Raw genomic sequence first — 22,241 nt, 5'->3', positions numbered from 1 at the left:
AATGAGGCCCTCCCCCACCCCCCGATTGCCCAGTCTCCCCGCAGAGGGAGGCGACTAGCGGCGATGGGCAGGGGGTGGGGCCGGTGAGTGGATGGTGTGAGGGCAGCCAAGGCGGGTGCCAGCAGGGTGCCCCCACTCTCCAATTGCCCCATGGTTGCTCCACAGATCGGCCCTGATCACCGGCCAGGCCTAGGGTCTATACCCGTGCCAGAATTTCATGCACTGGGCCTCTAATAAATATATATATTTTAAAGTACAGGAAAGGTTGCCCCCAGCCAGGGGTTATATCGTTAGTGCCCGCATCCTTGCTTTCACCTCTAGGGAAGTTGGCTCCTCTGCTTCTCTCTTCCGGGAGCTAGTTTGAGTAGATCAAGATCAGCTGGGGCACAGTGAGTGAGATTTCTGGGGGAGATGACTAGAGAGTGAGGGGGACAGAGAAGGGAGTACAGGAGAGAGAGAAATCTCTTGGTCCCAGTCCTCCGGCACATGCTGCAAACATAGGCTGATCTTAATTAGAATGCTCTATCTTGAGAAAGAAACTAAATACAATTTCCAAAAACCATAGCCTTTTCCAAATGACTTTCTTTTTGTGGGCCCTCCCCAAATGTTACCATGTTTTCACTAGCAGAGTAAAGAAATTTCTTACCTTTCTCCTTCTTGGTGTAATTTTGACCTTTTCACATTTTCTTCCATCCTGCTTCCCCTGGCCTTTCCCCTGCAAAAGGGTGTGCACCTGGGCATATGGTAAGAAATGAAGAAAAATGAATCAATTGGCAAGAGGATTGGAGGGCACGTTGTGAAAGGAGGGTGAAGAGCTAAATTTACATAACCTAGAAAAAGAGAAGGCTCCTGAGGACCATGATGAAGTTACACTGCGCAGAAGCGGTATAAATGAAGGGAGGGAATTCTTCGCTGTCTCAGAAGATGGCAGACAGAAGGACTGGCTCCAAGCCAGGGCCACGAAAGGAGGTCCTGATGGATGATAAGGCAGGAGACCAGAGGCAGCTCCTGATGCGGAGACCACTGCCCTGCCCTTGAGTTCACGTCTGATAGACACGGGGACCCAGTGATGTTAGATGATCAGCTGAGCAGCTCCACATGGCGCTTCTCCACCCCATTGCTCCCTCCTGGGCTGGGAAAGACTCCTGCTCTGCTAGGGTTCATGGGGTCAGGGTGGGAGGGATGTTTCTTGTCTCCAATGTGGACAAATTTCTTCTAAAAGTAACTTTAAGGAACCAAACTGCCCTTCCTAAACACAGAAATAATTGCAAGCACAACACTCCGGGGACTCGGGTTCATTTTTATATGCTGTCTTGCTCTGTTTAAGTTTTGATCAATTGCAGCTATTTTAATGCCGTGAAGTTTTTCTGTCTAGCCAAAAAAGGGAGGGCAGCCCTTTCTATTCTGAATGTAACAGCATGCGCATCTGCTGGCCGAGCGACGGCACTCAGTGCTGCCAATGCCTGCAGTGCACTGAGTGACAATGGGAGGCAGGAGGCTGAGGTTCTACCTGCTCTGCCACTGTATTAGTTATCAATAGCTGCTGTGATTTTTAATAATTTCTGGCATAAAACTCCTAAGACCCTTGGAATTTCCTAATTCCTAAACCATAAAGGTGTTTTTGTTACATTAACGAGTGACTTTTGGACTGTCGCTAAGGATGGGCTCCTGTGCCAGGGGACAGAATCACGTGATTGGAGGGTTGGCACTTTCAGTCCCACGCTCCAACCTCCAGAGATGAGAGAGGGGCTGGAGGCTGAATCACTTGCCAGTGGCCAGTGATCTAATCAACTATGACTATATATTGACACCTCCATAAACACACAAGAGGATGTGGTGTGGAGAGCTTCCAGGTTGGTGAACACATAGGGATATGCAGGGCAAGTTGGGTACCTACAGAGGACTTGGGAGCCCCACGTCCCTTCCCACGCACCTTGCCCTATGCATCGCTTCCATGTGGCTGTTCCTGAGTTGCATCCTTTTATATTAACCAGTAACCTAGCAAGTCATCTGTTTCTCTGAATTCTGTGAGCTGCTCTGGCAAACTAATCAAACCAAGTAGGAACCTTTGATTTACAGCCAGTTGTCAGAAGTACAAGTAACAACCTGGACTTACTGCTGGCCTCCTGTGTTCGAGGGGTCATCGGAAACTCCAATCTATAGCCAAGTTGGTCAGAAGTACAGGTAACAAGCTGGGTAGATAGTGTCAGACCTGAGCTGAATTGAATTGAATTATGGGACACCCAGTTCGTGTCCTGGATAATTACTTGGTGCTGTGAGGGGAAACCCCCTTACAGAATTGCTTGTTGGTGTGGGGACACGCCCCTGCCCCAACATTGGAATTGGTACCAGCACACTTTTTAGCTGCATAAGAAATGACCACAAACTTAGTGGCTTAAAGCAACACTTTTTATTATCTCACAGTTTCCATAGGGCAGGATTGTGGGTGTGGCTTAGTGTGTGTCGGGGGGTGTTCTGCCTCTAGGTTTCTCCACAGCTGCCACCAAGAGGTTCGTTAGCCCAGGAGCTCTGAGAAAGTTGTCGGCAAGGCTTGGGTCTGTCTACTTCATCTCAAGCTTCATGGGTGGGGGTAGGGGTGGCGGGGGGCATTGTCTGCCTCTAAGACCATTCGGTGGTATTGGCAGGATTCAGTTCCTCAGAAGCTGTTGTCCAGATGCCACCCTCAGTTCCCTGCTGCATGGGGTCTCTGGGATAAGCCAAGACGGCTAGAGAAGGAGTGAGAGGGTGCCAGTGAGACTGAGCTAGACAGAAGTCAGTCTCCTGTAACCAATGCCAGGAAGTGACTTCTTATCACTTCTTCTGAATTCTAATTGTTAGAGCAAGTCACTAGGTCCAGCCCCCACACAAGGGGCATAGATTACACAGGGAGTAGGCAACAAGAGGTAGGGACCATTGGGAGTCACTTTAGAAGGCATTCTCTAATAGCATTAACCAGAAAGTGGCTTTGGGCCTTTCCTCTGTTTTATATTAGAATTAAAAAAAATTTAAACAGTGGTTGAATGAAACCAGGGTGGCCAATTCAACTGCCTGCCAGAGCCTGGTAGGTCACAGTTTTCAGTACAGTGGGTCACGTGTGAGATGCCAGGCACTGATATGAGGACGCCTGACAAGCTATACTTGTTCTGCTGGGCCTATAGTATTCAAAATCAAATCTCTTCGAAAGATATGCCTACCATAGAGAAGATACTCTGGCTGCCTGGTTCTCCTGGGCCACAGCTAGCTCTAGCCTTCCTCTTCATATCAAACTAACAGGCAGGAGAACTGTTTAAAAGAAGGTTGCGGAGGTGAGGCAATCCTTTCGGATAATAAAAATGTCTGGCATATTATTTCTTCAACAAATACTGATTGAGCCTGTGCTGTGCCTGGAGCTCCATTAGCTCTGAGGACACCTGGATAAATAAAACATGGTTCCTCCAGTTCTCCCAGTCCATGGAGGACACACGCACTGCCAGCACCGTGGGATGCGTGCCACTGAGAAGGTACACAGGGTAACGGGACCACAGGGGAGGGCACAGCGGGGTTTGTGGGGAGTTAGGACATCAGAGGACAGTGGTGGGGCTCTCCCCTTCTGGGGAGCACAATCCACCACTCCCGTTTTTGCTCTTGATGTCCATGTTCTAACAATGAGATGACCTCCTTAATCCTCTCCACACTCTGGGATTGCAGGAAGGGGACAGGTTATTACTCGGCCTGGTAGAGAGCAAGCTGAGTGCGGGATCTTCCGCTATAAAGTAGAAGTTCCCCCAAAGACCACTCCAGCGCCTAACAAGATCCCAGTGTAGGTGCGCAATCCAGTCTCTGACGGCAGTTGTGTTGCTCAGCTGTACTGGGCTCCAGTGCGGCGCTGGTTCGAAGCATTTCTACACTGCTGCTTTGGGATTAGCCACATGCAGTGACTAGGAAAAAAGGCCTTTATACGGTGTTTTTAAAAATTTTCTTATTTGACAGCAACATAGAGGTCTGCATGTAGGAAGGGACTGCATTGTATTCTTTCATCAAGCCTTGAGTGGCCCAAGTTCAAAGTTTTTATAGGGATCACCTAAATATTACTGAAGCAACTGATCTCAGATGAAAGAAAGGGTATGTACATGCAATGTATAAGTAATTTTAGATCTAAGAGTCACGTTTTTCTTCCAATGTGCTTTTTTAAAATGTAAAAAAGCAGCGTTCTTTCCCTCTTTCTCTGTCCCTAACCAGCTGTTATTTGCAAAGCTGCTGCTTTATCATGAAATACCTGGCTACCCCCCTTCCCTGCAAGAAGATTTGCATATTGAAAATGATGCAGGATCTTTCCTCAAGTCCCTACCTTGTGTCCAATCCATCCAAAGTGCTGCTTTCCTATCAGAGAGAAGGACAGAAGTCCTGTGCATCTATTCATCTGGGAGCTGGATATAATCAGTCATTTTTTCTACCATCCCTGAAAGGCAGTTCAAACAGCATCTTTTTAGCTTGGAGACCAATTAAATAATTATCAAAAGCATCAGGAAGACAGCAAAGATAAGACTCAGAGGAGCACACAGAACCTGGTTGGAAAACATAATTGCTGTTTTGAATTTCCCCCTCACTGGCCTTTTATTAAACCCTGCGCTTCCTTTGACCTCTGCATATCAAACAGGGCCTTGGGCAGCTCCCTTTGAACGCACAGCCTCCCTGAGCACAAAGGAGTTTCCTGGTGTTTCACTGGCTTAGGAGAAGATAGATTCCCCTCCCTGCATCCCTCCCCAGCGAAGCAGCCAGACCATTTGGACTCGAAAAAAAAAAAAAAATGAGCACTTGGTCCAGGATGGATGAGGCCTGCATTCTGGCCACGGGTGCATCCGGAGCTGGCTCACTTGAACTCCACCCAGCACACCCAACCCACCGGTTGTCGTGGCGATAATCCAGGATGCTCAGTTAGAGGGGCCAATTTGGTCCTTGTTTTCCATGGATGGATTTGTTTCTTCTCCTGGATTCCTTTGAATTCTGTATCTTGTCCTGCTCTAAGAAGGAAACCCAGGGAAATCTAAACCAGCACCTACTGGAAATGAACCAAACCCAGCCTCCTATTGTGCACCTGGCTGGGGACCGGCCATTATCTCGCCGCCCCCTTGTAACCGAGGCAGAAGGAAGGCGGTGCGCAGCTAGTCCCGCTGCAGACAAGCCCCACGCACCCGCCCTGGGGGGAGAAACAAACGGGCAGCACATGGCCCATTCAGAGTGGGGTTGCAACTCATCATCTGCCTCAGAAAAACGGGAAATCTCTGAGGTGGTCCAGCACAAAGGGATGCAAATGACGAAGGGTCAGCAGCAGATGCTGAATAGGCGGTGGAACAAATAGCATTCACGGGCTTCGTGTTTCTGTGCGTCTCCCACAAATGGAGTCCCTTTCTTCCCACGTCATTTTCAATTTCAACCATTCCTGTTTTCATGTCCAAGGGGAGCGTGAGAGGGGCATCTGCACTGATTTCCGCTCGGGGTCTCTGCCCTGGGACTGAAGTGGGCCCCTTCTGTTTCTCTGCAGAATGGTGACGTGTGTCTGCAGAGCTTTGTGACAGCCGCCCCTCCTGCCCCATGTCTCAGGGAGGTGATAGGGTGATAGTTTTATGCCGAGGGGGAGTGATTGCATTGATGTATAGTTTGCAGAGCAATTTAAAGCTCGAATTGAAGAAAATGTGGGCTTGCCGGAGTTGTCACTGACCTTGAGCTTGAACACGAAGAGCTAGATGTATAATTTCTATGAAAATGAGACCATTCTCTGGGATCAGAAACCAAGGAGAAAACGTGGGTACAGACACCCACCCACACCTCCCTCCGCTCTACATACGGGAAAGAAGCAAAGGCCACAGGCAGAGTGAAACTTGGGCATTGAAATGAAACTGCAGATATAAAAACATCAAACTTAGTCCATGTAGGGACAGGCTATTCTTTCACATGGAATAATAATAACAATTTAATGAAGACTGGGCTCCAAAGACTTCTAAGAACTTCATAGGATTATCTTATTTGATCCTCTTAATTACTGTGAGGTACATGCTCTAATTATTCCATTTCTCACTGGAGGGAAGGAAGCAGGCACATGGAGCTTGAATCCATTGTTCAAGGACACAGAGATAAGTATGGGGGAGCTGGCAAAGGACCCTAGGATAAGTCATTCCAAACCTAGCTAACAACCAGAGGGCTCGGGAGAGTGCATATTAACAGAAAACTGAAACTGACAAGAAACAGTACGCACATAGGTTTATTTTTTATCTCCCTCTTGGTTATGAAAGTCTAGAAATAGCCAATCCAGGGTTAGTATAACCACCCCTGTCACTGAAGATGGGCTTCCTTCTTACCTTTCTACAGCGCCACCCTTACTTTGTGCCCTTCCATCCTTAAGTTCACTTCACGGCATGAAAATGTTTTCAGAGCCTCAGCCTTCATATCCAATCCAGGAAGCCAAGTGGAAGAAGGGAGAAGGGCAAAAGTGTCCCCAAGCTGTCTGTCCCCTTTTTAAGGAAAGGTCACCCACCCTCTTCTGCTCATTGGCTGAAGCTCAGTCATATGAGCACCCCTACCCATGAGAGAGTGATAGGTGTGCCCATAGGAGTCCCGTGTGACCTTGAGTAAAGTTTACTTTTCATTTTTAAAGAAGGGGAGAATGGCTATAGGAAGGTAACCATAAGGCTATTCTAAAGGTCCTGGTGGGCCTTACCTTGAGATGAAGATACAACAGCCATATAGGGTTGTTGCCATTCCCACACCAGCTTGTGTGCTCCATCCTCTGATTACCAAGGGCGCTGAGGAGCCTGCTGGGATACTTCCTACCGTGCTCCAAACTGAGCTGCAGACACTAGCACCCCCTGTGCCCGGGGGCTGGGCAGGGGTAAGTGCAGAGGACTTCAGAAAATGGTCGGGCCCCTGAGAGGCAACTCACCAAGGGCAAGGACCTCCCTGTCCACGAGCAAGGTGAGCAGGGCTCTGAGGAAAGCTCGCGGGCACTGGGATCCTCACTGGTTCACCCACTTTACGGGTTTGTCCACCCTGGGGACAAAGAGGTCCTGTGTATAAACTCAGGTGACTGTAATACTGAACTCCATAACGTGTCTGGACATAGAGCTCTGCTGGGGCACTCCCTCTGAGTGTAGCACCGGGAGTAAGCCATTTGTGCTTATTGTTGCTGCTCGAGCCACAGTTGAATTGTTGAGTTGATGCGAGGATCAAGCGTGTGGCAGCCAGGGACATCTGCAGGGACGTGCATCCACCGCGGAGACACAGAGGGCAGCATGACAGATCAGAGGGACGGAGGGCAATGTCAAGTGATGTGTGTCATTTAGTCCTGGATGCTCTTTCAAGTTCCTGGCAGGGAGTTCCCCTCCTGGGGCTAGGTATTATGTAGTGGTTGGGATATTCGTTTGTAACATTCAGATTTAACTGTTAAGATGATACCATTATTCATAGACATACTGAGATCTGGTGATATTTAGCTCACACAAGTTTTGGCTGAGCTTTAATTTTTGCTCAACTACCAAATATTGAGCCAGGCAAATACTACTTAGGTGGAATTAATTTAATCTCCCCTTTCCATTTCATCCTAACTGAAATGGGAAGTTGTCCATAGGGGGGAAAGTAGAGAAAAGTCAGAAGGAAGAGAGGGAAAATGAAGGGAGAGAGGGAGAAAGAAAGAAAAGGTGAAAGAAAAGAGTCAAACTCTTAAAATGGTTTTTGTCAGTAGAATTAGTGATAAGGGCATTAGTAATGGAAGTAACGGTGTTTGTTTTTATTTTCAGGAGAGGTGACTGTAACTTGTGAGAAAATGGGCTGTTGTCAAGTGTTAGCCCACTTTCATGCTCACAGCTCAATTAGCGACACTGGGATGTTCATTAGGCAGCACAGCTTTTGAAATTTCATTTGGAGACAATTCTGTTAGAGTTGTGATGACACGGAGCGTGTGGCTGAAGACTTCTAAATGAGGCGATTGAAGTCCAGACACTCACTCTGTGTTAAGGTTTCAGCTAATCGTCTTCCAAAGAGCAATCGCCATTCCTGCCCTATGTAGCTCACAAGGATGTCGTGCGGGCCCAATTAGAAGTAGTGGTTAACGTGCTTTATACACGTGGAAGTTTCAGAAAGATGTTATTTTTAGCAGAGACTTGAAGACCCCAGCTAAGTGCAATGAAGACTAATTCCTTAGTGTGAGTCGGAACTCGCTGACAATCATTTTTACTTAAGGCTTTTGTAGATGTTGATGAGATCTAAGGATTTTATAGATGTTGTTGATGAGCTCTATCAAAATAAAGGGTCAAAATATGATTTCTAACAATGCCAACTTCTGAGAGAAAGAGCATATTGGGATGAAGAAGATGGCCGTATGGATTTCAAGCTTAAATGGATCCCCAAATAATCCCCTGGCCATTTTGGGATATATATATATTTTTAAAATAAATCTTTATTGTTCAGATTATTACAGTTGCCCCCCCCCCATAGCTCCCCTCCACCCGGTTTCTACCCTACCCTGTACCCTTATCCCCCTCCATCCCCCCGGCCCTGTCCTCATCCATAGGTGTACAATTTTTGTCCAGACTCTTCTTGCACCCCCCATACTCCCTTCCCCCAGAGAATTGTCAGTCCACTCCCTTTCTATGCCCCTGATTCTATTCTATTCACCAGTTTATTCTATTCGTCAGATTTTTTTATTCACTTGATTTTTAGATTCACTTGTTGATATGTATTTGTTGTCACTTTGTTGTTCATAATTTTTATCTTTACCTTTTTCTTCTTCCTCTTCTTAAAGAATACCCTTCAGCATTTCATATAATACTGGTTTGGTGGTGATGAACTCCTTTAGCTTTTTCTTATCTGTGAAGCTCTTTATCTGACCTTCAATTCTAAATGATAGCTTTGCTGGGTAGAGTAATCTTGATTGTAGGTTCTTGCTATTCATCACTTTTAATATTTCTTGCTATTCCCTTCTGGCCTGCATAGTTTCTGTTGAGAAATCAGTTGACAGTCATATGGGTACTCCCTTGTAGGTAACTAACTGTTTTTCTCTTGCTGCTTTTAATATTCTCTCTTTGTCTTTTGCCCTTGGCATTTTAATTATGATGTGTCTTGGTGTGGTCCTCTTTAGATTCCTCTTGTTTGGGGTTCTCTTCACTTCCTGGACTTGTAAGTCTATTTCTTTCACCAGGTAGGGGAAGTTTTCTGTCATTATTTCTTCAAATAAGTTTTCAATATCTTGCTCTCTCTCTTCTTCTGGCACCCCTATAATTCGGATGTTGGTACACTTGAAGTTGTCCCAGAGGTTCCTTGCACTATCTTCATATTTTTGTATTCTTTTTTCCTTTTGCTTTTCTGGTTGGGTGCTTTTTGCTTCTTCGTATTTCAAATCTTTGGCTTGATTCTTGGGATCCTCTAGTCTGCTGTTAAATCTCTGTTTTAAAATTATTCTTTATTTCAATCAGTGTATGCTTAATTTCTAATTGGTCCTTTTTCATATCCTTGAGGGTCTCACTATATTTCTTGGAGGTTTCTAGAAGATTCTTGAGTAGCCTTATAACCATGGTTTTGAACTCTATCCAGTAGTTTGCTTTCCTCCATTTCTTTCATTTGTGACCTGTTTCTTTGTCTCCGCATTTTTTATGCTTCCCTGTGTTGATAGAGTGGCTTTGTGTGCTAGGTGTCCTATAGGGCCCAGTGGCTCAGCCTCCCTAATTACCTGAGGTGGACACTCTTGGTGCACTCCTTTGTGGGCTATGTGCACAGTCTTGTTGTAGTTAAGCCTAGATTGCTGTTGGTATCACTGGTAGGAATTGAACTCTAGGCCAATTGGCTGTGAGGACCAGTTGTGTCTACAATGGGAGAACTTCTGTGCTGGAGACACCCTATGGGGCAAGACTTGCTTCAGTGGGGCTTTGGCGCACACTGACTCTGCCCCTGAGTGTGTCTGCTATGGATGTGAAGAGTTGTAATCTAGATGGTCTCACTCTGACCACTGGGTAGACTGGTTCTTGGATCTCCAAGGAGGTGCAAAGTCAGCTACTTCCTGAGGCCACCCAGCAGGAGTTACAAAGAGATCTGCAGATTCCTCCTCTTTGTTTGGGGTTTGGAGGTGCCCAGATGAGGCACAGCTGTGAAGTAATGCAGGCTGCTGATGAGCCTTAGGCCTTCTTTTGGAAGTTCTAGGGTTCTGTGACCCAGCTGCAGTTTGACAGGTTTTTAGGCAGAGAAAGGCCAGGCCATTTGTATGCAAAAGCCACTGCACACAGCTTGGCTGGGGTTGGTTGTAAATTGGGTCTCAGGGAGTCACCAGGGCGAAGCAAACTGCAATGGCTGCCAGTCTGCTCTGCCTTGGAGAGGTCCCGGGGTCTGTGTTTCACAGCCCTGTGCAGGAACAATGAACGCTGCAAGCACCTCTGTGAGAAAGCCGCCCTCACGTTCCGGTCTGATGCCAGTCAGTCCAGTTTCTCTCCGTATGAGTCTGGGTCCCCAGATTCTCACCCAGAACTGGATTTTAGAGCAGTTGGAAGCTTGTTTCTCCCTCCTGATTGAAAAAGACAACAGCGTACCCAGCTGCCAGCCCCTTTCACACGCCTCCATACCTCCACACTTCCACACCTCTGCACCTTCTACTGGACTCAATGCGCTTTTCTCTTTCCTTCTAGTTGTAGAATTTCCACTCAGCCAGCCTTCCTGTGGTTCTGGATGCTATTCGTTTCGTCTTTTAGTTGTAGTTTTAATGTGGTTGTGCGTGGCTGCAAGTTCAGGTGTTTACCTATGCCGCCATCTTGGTTGTCTCCCATTTTGGGATATATTATATCAAAGACTCTCTCCTAACCATATTGTATGGGACTTCTCTACAACATGCATGCATCCACATACATAGATTTCAGATTCTGAGAATGGGAAACTGTTATCTGGACCAAAACTTTAGGTGAAAAACAGCTTAAAATTTTAAAAAATTTTTTTGTAAAACATCAAACAGCTTATATGATCTAAAGGTTTAAGTGAAAATAGAACTTGAAAAATTAAGAATAGCCAGAGCATCAAAGCCACTTTCATCTTCTGGGTGTTTGATAATTCTGGCCATTTTAAAAAACATTCTTGCAAATTCAAGGGGGACAGAAGTTAAAGATGGCCACATCTCTTTTGGACCCCAAATGGGAACACCGAAGGTAAGTGTGAACCAGAAATAAACTCTAACCACAACCACCACCACCTGCCGGAGGATTGAAGAAGATAATGCCGTGATGCTTGGCAGGACGGGAGAAATAAAAGGAAAGGAAAAATGTCCGTGAAATGTTGTGGCCACAGCCCATGCACCCATGCACAGATTTGCAACCTGGGTTTACATGGCCAGGCTGATCCATGGAACACCAACTCATAAACTTGTTTTAACATGATTGATAACTGATCATGCTCCTGACCAGGAGTAAAAGCAAATTCTCTTTAAAAGAAGGCACACTTATTCTAGACTTCAAAAAATCTCCATAGGGAAAAAATGCAAGGGCAATAAACATTACACAGTTAAAAATAACCAAGTACCAAGGAAGCAAGGCACCCATGAGTGAGAATCAGGCAACAGCAAATGAAACAGCTCCACACAGACTTCACATATTATAATTATAAGACATTGATTATAAAGTAACTATGATTACAATCTACAAATTATAAGATGAACGTAGAAATGTGTACAAAGAATACCAAACTATAAAAAGGGACCTGCTATGCTAGGAAGATAACACAAATAGACCTATAAAGAATTGTCGATAAAATAAACAAAATCACAATTGATGGGTGAAAATCAGAAGAACTGAAAAATAGCTGTGAAGAAATTGTCCAGAATGCAGTACAGAAGAGAAAAATATGGAAGGAAGTTAAAAAGAAATATGAAGGATAAAGTGAGGAAGTTTAACTTGTTTAATCAGGAGAAAAGGATAAAAATGGGCACCGAGGCAATGGTTAGCCCTAATTGTAAGGAATTTCCTCAACACCAATCCACAATTTAAAAAAGGCCCAATTCAAGAATGAGAATAAAAGAGCACTATCCTTAAATACAACAAAGAGCTGTCAAATCAGCCAGCAGTGGAATTGCTAGATCCCGTGGTAGTTCAACTTTCAATCTTTTGAGGAACCGCCATACTGTTTTTCATAATAGCTGTGCTACTTTACATTCCAACAACAGTGTATAAAGGATCCCTTTTCACCACATCCAAACCACTATTTATCTCATGTCTTTTTGATAACAGCCTTCCTAACAGGTGTGAGTTAATATCTCACTGCAGTTTTGAGTTGCATTTTCCTGATTAGTGATGAGCATCTTTCCATATAGTTAACGATCATTGGTATGTCGTCTTTGAGAAAATGGCCACTCGGGTCCTTGGCCTATTTTGAAATTAGGTTTGCTTTTTTGCTACTGAATTATATGAGTTCTTTACACATTCAGATATTAATCCACTATCAGATTTATGGTTTGTGAATATTTTCGTCCTAGTCTGTAAGCTGCCCTTTCAACTTATTGTTTTCTTCGCTATAAAGAAGCTCATTAGTTTAATGTAGTCCCATTTGTTTATTTTAGTTTTTGTTATCTCTGCTTTAGGTTTCTTATCCAAGGAATCATTGCGAAGACCAATGTCAAAAATCGTTTTCTGTATGTTTTCTTCTAGAAGCTTTATGGTTTCAGGTTTTACATTTAAGTATTTGACTTACTTTGAGTTAATTTTTGTGACTGGTATGAGGTAGGGGTCAAGTTTTATTGGTTTGCATATCAGTATGCCTTTCCCCCATACCACTTACTAAAGAGACTGTTCGGGAGCTTCCTGTGTGTCTGGCACACTTGTCAAGTATTGGTTGACCATATACATGTGGGCTTATATCTGAGATCTCTATTCTGTTCCCCTGGCCCATGTGCTTGTTTTTAAGCCAGTCCAGTACCATACTGTGCTGCTTACTACAGTTTTATAATACAGCTTGATAACAGGTGGAATGATATATCCAGCTTTATTCTTCTTTGTCAGGATTGGTTTGGCTCTTTGGAATTTTCTGTGGTTCCAACATTTTTTTAGAATAGATTTTTCTATTTCTGTAAAAACAATGCCATTAAATATGGGTAATTTTACAATGTTATTTCTTTTAATCCAAGAATATGGGATATCTTTCCATTTATGTCTTCAGTCTCTTTCATCAATGTTAACATTTTCAGTATACAGGTCTTTTACTTCCTTGGTTAAATTTATTTCTAAGTGTTTTATTGATTTTAATGCTATTGTACATGGAATTGCTTTCTTAATTTCTCTTTCAGATAATTTGTTGTTGGCATATAATTTGTTGTTGGCAGCTGATTTCTACATATTGATTTTTGTATTCTGCAACTTTACTGAATCCATTTATTAGTTTTAATAGTTTTTTTAGTCGACTCTTTAGGGTTTTCTATATATAAGGTGTGTCATTTGCAAACAGATAATTTTACTTCTGACTTTCTGATATGAGTGCTTTTTTATTTTTTTGCCTAATTGCTCTGGCTAGTCTTGTTTCTAATCTTTAATTTTTCACCATTGAATTTGATGTTAGCTGTTGATTTGTCATATATGCCATTTATTATGCTGAGGTACATTCCTTTTACACCCAATTTACTGAACTTTTTTTTTTTTATCATAAAAGGATGTTATATTTTGTTAAGACTTTTATGTATCTATTGAGATAATTATATAACTTATATCTTTTATTCTATTAATTTGCATCACATTTATTGGTTTGTGTATGTTGCACCATCCTTGCATCCCAGGAATAAATTGTACTTGATCATGGTGAATGACCCTTTCAATGTACTGTTATATTCAATTTTCTACTATTTTGTTGAGAATTTTTGAGTCTCTATTCCTCAAGGATATTGGCTGTAATTTTCTTATAGTGTCCTCATCTGACTTTGATAGCAGGGTAATGCTGGACTTGCAAAATGACTTTGGAAATGTTCCATCCTCTTCAACTTTTTGGAAAAGTTTGAGAAGGGTTGGTGATAATTCTTCTTTAAGTGCTTGGTAGAATTCACCAGAGAAGCCGTCTGGTTCTGGACTTTTGTTTTGGGAAGATTTTTGATTACTAATTCAATCTCTTGTTATTGGTCTGTTCAGATTTTCTATTTCTATTGCCCCAGCAATGATGAGTTAGAGCCACAACCTGGGTGGGGCTTAGAGCATCAGAGTCTGCCCAGGTCATGGTAGAACAAAGGCCCAGCTAGGGAGTGGAGGGCCTGGGAGTGGGCATGGGTGGGGCACATGGCAGTGACAATTCCAGTCCCATATACGCTAAGGTGCTGCTGCATCCTGATGGACAGCAGTGCCCTGGGGCCCCTGAGAGGGGGCCTTGCCACAGCCAGAGCTCCAGCTCCAGCCTCAGGAAGTTGATGTGGTCAGGGGGACACCAGGCAGCTCCGTCAGCTGGGACCAGCCTTGGTGAGAACCGCAGTAAACCTCTGTGACCAGGGCTGCAAACATTCACAGCAGTGAGCTGGCTGTTCTTATATCCTCCTCTTCCCCGCGGCAGGACAATCCCCTGGGGGATCCCTCCTGGTGCCCCGCTGCTCTTGCGTTGGGCATGCAGTGATGCAGTTGATGTGCTTCCTATACTTTTCTATGCACTCAAGCTCAATCCTTGATCTCCTCAGGGATTTTGCTGTTTCTCGTAGTCCGGCGCTTCCCCTGAACTATTGTCCTCATTTTGTAGTATATGTATTGTTTTATTTTTGTGAGGGAGACAAGCGTGGGGACCTGCTAACCCTCCATCTTGCTCAAAAGATAAACTTCTGACAAAAGAAAAATGATTTAAGATTCAAAGTCTGAAATGCAAGAAGGAATGGAGAGAAATACAGAGCAAACAAATGGTAACTATATGATTAAACCTAAAAGAGCACAGGTTGAATAAAATAAGACTTTGTCTCATAAATTTTAAAAGAAGCAAGGTACAAGTAAAATACAACAATAGCATATGAGTCGGAAGAGGAAAGAACTGGATTTAAATGTTCTAAACTCTTCATGCATTTCATAAGCAGAATAATGGTATTAATTAACCTCAAAATGTAATGTTGTTAATATTTGTAGTAATCGTAAAAAGTACAGAAACAGAATATACAATTGTCATTCTAGCAAATGGCAAAAGAAGTGGAATGAGAAAAGAAACCAAAAGAATAAAGGATATGAGATTAAAAACAAAAATAACCCATAGTATAGGCAAAAAATAAAAAAATAAAATTGAAATGAAATGGTAGGTTTCACAAAATAAAATGGTAGATTTAAAAAACAAGTTTATAAGTAATTGCATTAATGTAAGTGGACCAAATCCTCTAGTTTATAATAGACAAAGATTATAGGCTGGGTAGAAAATGAAAAGAACAGCTGTGAGGTATAACTATATGTCATTTACATAATACATACCTGAAATATCAGAAACAGGAAAGTTGGAAGTTAAAAAATATGTAAATAGTAACAGAAGTACAGTTGATTTGGCTTCTTCTATATTAAACAAATTTTAAGCCAAAATATATAGCTAGAGATGAATAAGTTCCTTTATAAAGATAGCTGGTTCAAGTCATCAGGAAGATATTCTACACTGTTTTAAATGTGTGCTTATGTAATAATTTATCTTCAAAATATACAAAGCAAAAGTTGGCAGAATTACAAGAAGAAATAACAAATTAATAGTCATAGTGGGCAGATTTTGAACACTTCTCTCTTATGAACTGATAAAAAAAGCAGATAAAAAATTCTGTGATGACAAAATTCTGTGATGACAAAAGATTTAAACAAGATAGTTAACATTTTTTAAAATCCTCATCTGAGGATATTCTTATTGACTTTAGAGAGAGGTGGAGAGAGAGAGAGAGAGAGAGAGAGAGAGAGAGAGAGAGAGAGAGAGAGAAAGAAAGAAAGAAACATCTATCAATTGCTTCCCGTATGTGCCCTGACTGGGGATCCAGCCCACAAGCCTTTGGTATACAGAACAACACTCCAACCAAATGAGCCACTCTGGCCAGGACAAGATGGCTAACAAATTTGATTTTTTAAACTTATATGGAACACTATAATCAATAATGCAAAATATACTTTCTTTTAAAATACATGTGAACTTTTTATAACTACCATATTCTGGACATCAAGGCAAATTTTATGGGTCAAATGATATACGCCATGTTCTATGACACATTGCAATTGATTTAGAAACCCATAGCACAAAGATAATTTAAAAAGCCTTATTAATTTAGGCATTAAGAGCTCTACATCCAAATAATCTATAGGTCAGAGAACAAATCATGAACAAAAATTTAGAAGCATTTTTAATTGAACAATAAAAATGACTATTACCTATTTTCCTATCTGCAGGGGAACAGGCATAGCAGCAGTGTTTAGAACTTTATAACTGAAAATGCGTATATTAGAAAACAATTAAGGCTTCAAATGAAGGAGTTAAGCATTTATATCAAGTCAGAATAAAAGCCAGAGAATAAAAACTCAGAGAAAGGAAAGAAATAAAGATAGATCAGAAAGTACCTTAACAGCCCGGCTGGTGTGGCTCAGTGGTTGAGAGTCGACATATGAACCAGGAGGTCATGGTTCAATTCCCAGTCAGGGTACATGCCCAGGTTGCTGGTTTGATCCCCAGTGTGGGGTGTGCAGGAGGCAGCCAATCAATGATTCTCTCTTATCATTGATCTCTCTTTCTCTCTCTCTCTCTCTCTCTCTCTCTCTCTCTCTCTCTCTCTCTCCCTCTTTTTTGAAATCAATTGAAAAAAATATATAAAGTAACTTAACAGAAAACACACACACAAGATAATTCACAAAGTCAAAAGTTGTTTTTGTAAAGATGAGAAACTCCAGGCAACATTGATCAAAAGAAAAAAAAGAAGATGCAAATAATAAGTATCAAAAATAAAAAGATCCATATTCTGCAGATGTTTCTGACAGTTTAAAATGTAATAAGGGGGTATTGTAAATACAATAAATTGGAAAATCTTATTAAAATCAAATCTTTTAAAATATAATTTATCCTAACTGACTTAACAAGTATAAAACCTGAACAGTTTTCCAGCCATTAATGAACTGAATCAGAAGTCATGAATTTTCCTCCAAATAAAACCACTAGTGAGTTCTACCACAAATCTAAAAAAAAAGTAATTTAAATTTTACACAAGTTCTTCCAGAGAATAGAAAAAGAAGGAGCATGCTCTCTAGTAGCAGGGGTAATTAATGCTGGGTGATGGTCCTCCTCCACCTGTAATTACACCATCTAGGATGTGCGTGGCTTCCAAGTGAAAACATGGAGAAGGCACAGCCACTCTCAGCTGACTTAGACTATAAGTGCACGTCTTTTTTATTTTTATTTTATTTTTTACTCCTGTTTTTATTGCCCATTATCACTGCAAGAGAGGCTTGGAAATGCAGTCTATATGTAGAGGATATAAAAATGGTATGGTATTAACATAACATGTCTACTGCACACAATTCACATTTTATGAGCTAAGGTAAACCCCTTCCTAAAACTTCACAAAGATAGCAGGGAAGGAAAACTATAGGCCCTATCCCTTGCTAATGCAGATGCAAAAGTCCTAAGCAACATATTACCAAACTTAGCCTAGAAATAGGTAGAAAGGCTAACACATTAGGGGATCAAATTTGGTTTATTCTCGGAATGCAAGGTAAATTGAAAAAAAGTTGGTTTAGAATACCAATTAATGGAACTAACCCCATAAAGATATTAGTGGAGGAGAAAATCAAATAATCATGTTGATAGAAAAGAAAAAGATTATAATAAACTGCAATATAATTTAAGATTTTAAAAATTTCTTAACAAACTAGTAGTAAATTTAAAGACTATAAAAACACCACTCAGCAGATGTCATGCTTAATGGTCAAATGTTGAATGCTTTCTCCTTAAAATCAGAAGCAATGAAGTAATTGTTATTACTACTACTGCTTAACAGTACACTGACTACGACCTTCAGTTCAATAAATCAGAAAAAAATTTAACCACTTTCCAATAACCACTACTCTGCCCTTTGTCATCATGGATTTTTCAGTCTGTAGATGTGGGTGAGAAGTTGCATTTCTTATACTTTCCCAGGCGAATGTTGATACCACTGGTCTGGGAACAACACTTTTAGAACCACTACACATTAAAAAAAAAAAAAAAAAAAAGGCAAACAAAGAGCCACTGATTTCTGCAGCAGAACAAAGGACCCCCAGACGCCCTGGGATGGTCCTTCCCTTACCTTGATCAGCCCACATTAGAAAGCAGTGTAATTCTGTACAGCATTCCTCCTCCTCCTCAGTTACACAGGAGAGAGAGTTGCGGCTCTGAGAGCTCAGGGAACTAGGAGACTGTGACCCAGAGCCCAGGTCTGCCTGATTCTGAAGTCCCTGCTTCCCCCCTGGTGTTCAGTGGGAGACGCATCAGAGCCCAGCTTACAGTTACACACAATCTGTTCAATAGGTGAGGCAGGCTTGGTGAGTAGACTTCACAAAGGTAGCACAGGAGGGCATTTAAAAAGAGTGCACATCCCAGCAATAATGATAGGAACCCTCACTGCCAGGACTCATTAGAAATAATTTCCTGGAACATGTATGACAGCAATGCTATCACATGGACGGCACTTGGCAAGAGGCTCTGAGGTGACACACAGTAAATCTATATACTGCATAGGCTATAGTGTTGTGTGTAGGAGGAACCTGGTCTGAAATGTTTAAAATTCCTACAAAACCTTTGCAAATTGAGCATAAATGACCTTCAGAATGAAGACTGAACAAATTGCAGGGTGTCAGGACACTATGCATAATTTTCAGAGAAAACAACCCACTGATGTTCTTTCCTCTTGCCCTGTTTCTCCCTCTATCTCTACCCCCTCCCCCCGGCACCCCCTCTCCCTCCCCGGCCAAAAAAACCCCACCACACACACCCAAGGTTAAGTTTATCTTCTGGGTCATTGGAGTCGTGCAATTTAATCCCAGCTGGGAATTCAGCTTTTAAGATCTAAGATTGGTAAATCAGTACATCATACTTCTTGGAAAGCCTGCTTCCTAGGTTGCCTGATATGCTGCTTTGGATTTCTTTCATCTGTGTTCTTGACAGTTTTCTACATCAAAGCAATTGCATCACAATTATGGCTGCCAAGACAAAAATCAATTCCCGTTATTGTGGAAAAGTCTATTTAATTGTTAAGTGGGCAGAAAGCTAAACAGCATGGAGATGCTGGATTATCATGGACAATAGCCAATATTTGATGATTATGTGTCGTGTACAGAATTCAATTCTGTTGGATGAAAGCAATGTTCTGTATGCACCAAGTTCTTTATTTAGAAGGTACTTGTCCAAGTGTAACTTTGGTGGTACACCAGCTAAGACATGGAGACAGAGTTGTAGAAATAGAGCAGACATGCAGGCTCTGGTAATGCCTGAAGTATAAGATTTAAAAAAAACACAGTGAGTAATACAAGGGCTCTCTAAACAGACTTTTCTCTTCTTTGGAGACTCCTTGGGGTCTGTCTTATTTCAGTAGACACACTGACCAGCCAGTGCAACCAAAGCAGAGAAGTGAAATAAAGATAGTTTTTTGGGGACAAGAATGGTCAAAGAAAGGAATTTTTAAAAAGGCATGAAATGAGAGAAATTGAGAGCTTGGGAAGTGGGGGATAGAGTGAGGTATGAGAGTTGCCTAGAGCTGCCAAAGCAAAGTACCATGAACTTGGTGGCTTAAACAACAGGAAGTAACTGTCTCATGGTTCTGGTTGCTAGAAGTCTGCCATCAACATGTCCGCAGGGTTGGTGCCCTTTGAGGGCCGCGAGGGAAGGATCTGCCCCGTGCTTCTCTCCTGGGTCTGGTAGACTCGGGCATTCCTTGGCTTGTAGGTGCTATTATTTTTGTGTCTTCACATCTTTCCTGTGTTCAAATTTCTGCTTTTATAAGAACACTAGGCTTATTGGATTAGGCCCATCCTAATGACCTAATTTTGATGTAATTATCTTTGAAAGATCCTATCTCCAAATAAGGTCACATTATGAGATATGGAGGGTTAAGACTCCAATATATATATACTTGTGGTGAGGGGTATGGGAGATACAACTCAACCCATAACAGGAAGAAAGAGAGAATTGTGGGTAAGAGAAAGGAAAAGGGATAAGGGGAAATAGATAAGAAAAGAGGCTAAAAAAAATGAGCAAATAATGAAGACAGGAGAGAGTGAGAAGAATGATTTCCTTATCAATTATAAGACTCCAGGTGCTTGCCAGCCCCTGGCCAGCTGCTGACACTCAGGGCTGCTGGCAACCCATGTCCGGCCTTTGTGTAAATTAGAGGTCAGCACCCCCTTAGTTGACACAACTCTGCAGGCACAGGCCATCTTTGTGCACTGCCCGATCCACACAACTGGACATTACAACTCCATCAAAACAGCACTGGGAACTTCTTTTCCTCAGAGGCTTAAAGAACAGAGCCCCCAGTTGTACAAGCCAATCAATGGAAATGCTACGTAGAATGTGGAGGGGTTGGGTTATGACATTACTGAGCTCTGTAGATTTTGGTTCTGCTCTGCATGTAGGACATACAGTGATACAACTAAATGAGATAAACAGTACTATTCACCCATCAGTCTAGTTTTCAAAAACAAATATACAAGCCAAATTGATTGCTTTTTAATATTAACAGGTCCTCTTGAGGCAAGACAGTAAGAAGCTAGGAAAATTCCTGGGCAAATAGAATGGGGAGAGTGAGGCAAGAAAATTAAACAAGGCCAAACAATTGGAACAATGTACAGCCAGCTGGTGAATGGCAAGACCTTATCTCCCCTGCCGAAACCGGTTTGGCTCAGTGGATAGAGCGTCGGCCTGCGTACCCAGGGCATGTACCTGGGTTGCGGGCATATCCCTCGTAGGAAATGTGCAGGAGGCAGCTGATCGATGTTTCTCTCTCATCGATGTTTCTAACTCTCTATCTCTCTCCCTTCCTCTCTGTAAAAAAATCAATAAAATATATTTAAAATAAAAAAAGACCTTATCTCCCCTAACCAAGGACACTTGAAAGAAATGGTTTATTGATTTCAGAGAGGAAGGTAGAGAGAGAGAGAAACATCAATGATGAGACTCATTGATCCGCTGCCTCCTGCTCGCCCCCCACTGGCGATTAAGCCTGCAACCAGAATCGAACCCAGGACCCTTCAGTCCGCAGGCCAATGCTCTATCCACTGAGCCAAATCAGCTAGGGTGAAAGAAATGGTTTATACCTTCCCTCCCTGACCACAGAATACAGAACTTAAATCACTCTGGTCTGGGAAATAGAGAACTAAAACCCAATTAATGCCATTTGTGTTAGCTACACCCAAGGACCAATGAAGTCAGGGGAACAAATAAAAACAAACAAAAAAACCCGATTAGAACCCTAGTCAGATTGGCTCAGTGGATAGAGTGTCGGCCTGTGGACTGAAGGGTCCCGGGTTCGATTCGAGCCTGGGTTGCGGGCTCGATCCCCAGTGGGGGGTGTGCAGGAGGCAGCCAATCAATGATTCTCTCTCATCATTGATGTTTCTATCTCTCTCTCCCTCTCCCTTCCTCTCTGAAATCAATAAAAGAAATATATTAAACAAACAAAATAAATCGATTAGAGCCAGACAGGTCCAAGATAAAAGTAAAACAGTAAAGCAGACCAAAGAAGAGTCCAAGCCGCACTGTGTGTTCATTTCGATGCATCAGCATATTAAAAAGGCACCTGGAAAGCTGATGAACATTCTACTGAAACCCTCCCCTAAGATTCTCACCCTCAGGGGAAAAAAGGATAAAAAGTCCTCAGGATAAAGACCTAGTGTGGGCTCGCTCTAGAGCACTCCATGCCTTAAACTCTAAGGGTCCCCATGAGACTTGCAACAAGGGGAGTGGTGGGCAGCAGCAGCTCAACCTGGGCGTACCCCCTGGTCCTGCCTTCAAAGCCCCCTTTTTCTCTGACTTCCCGGTGAGCTAAAAGCAGCTCCTGACGCACCTCATTTCTGTCACTGTGGCTTCACCTCCCAGTGAGCTGACAGCAGCACTGCGCAGACTCTCTCCTGTTGCTGCTTCTACCCTAAGCCTTCCTTTGTCTCACTGTCCCCAGCTTTCATAAACAGCCTCTCAAAATCACCTAGAAATCAGCGATGTCTGTTCCATCTGTGTATCCTTCAGCCTCAGCAACGTGCCTTTGTCACGGTTGTAACTTAATACTGTAGCTATTTATTTGCCAAAGGAAGGAATGA

This window comes from Myotis nattereri (genome assembly GCF_964212035.1).
Source record: "Myotis nattereri genome assembly, chromosome: 12".
Classification (NCBI taxonomy): domain Eukaryota; kingdom Metazoa; phylum Chordata; class Mammalia; order Chiroptera; family Vespertilionidae; genus Myotis; species Myotis nattereri.
Note: the sequence above shows the minus strand (reverse complement) of the source record.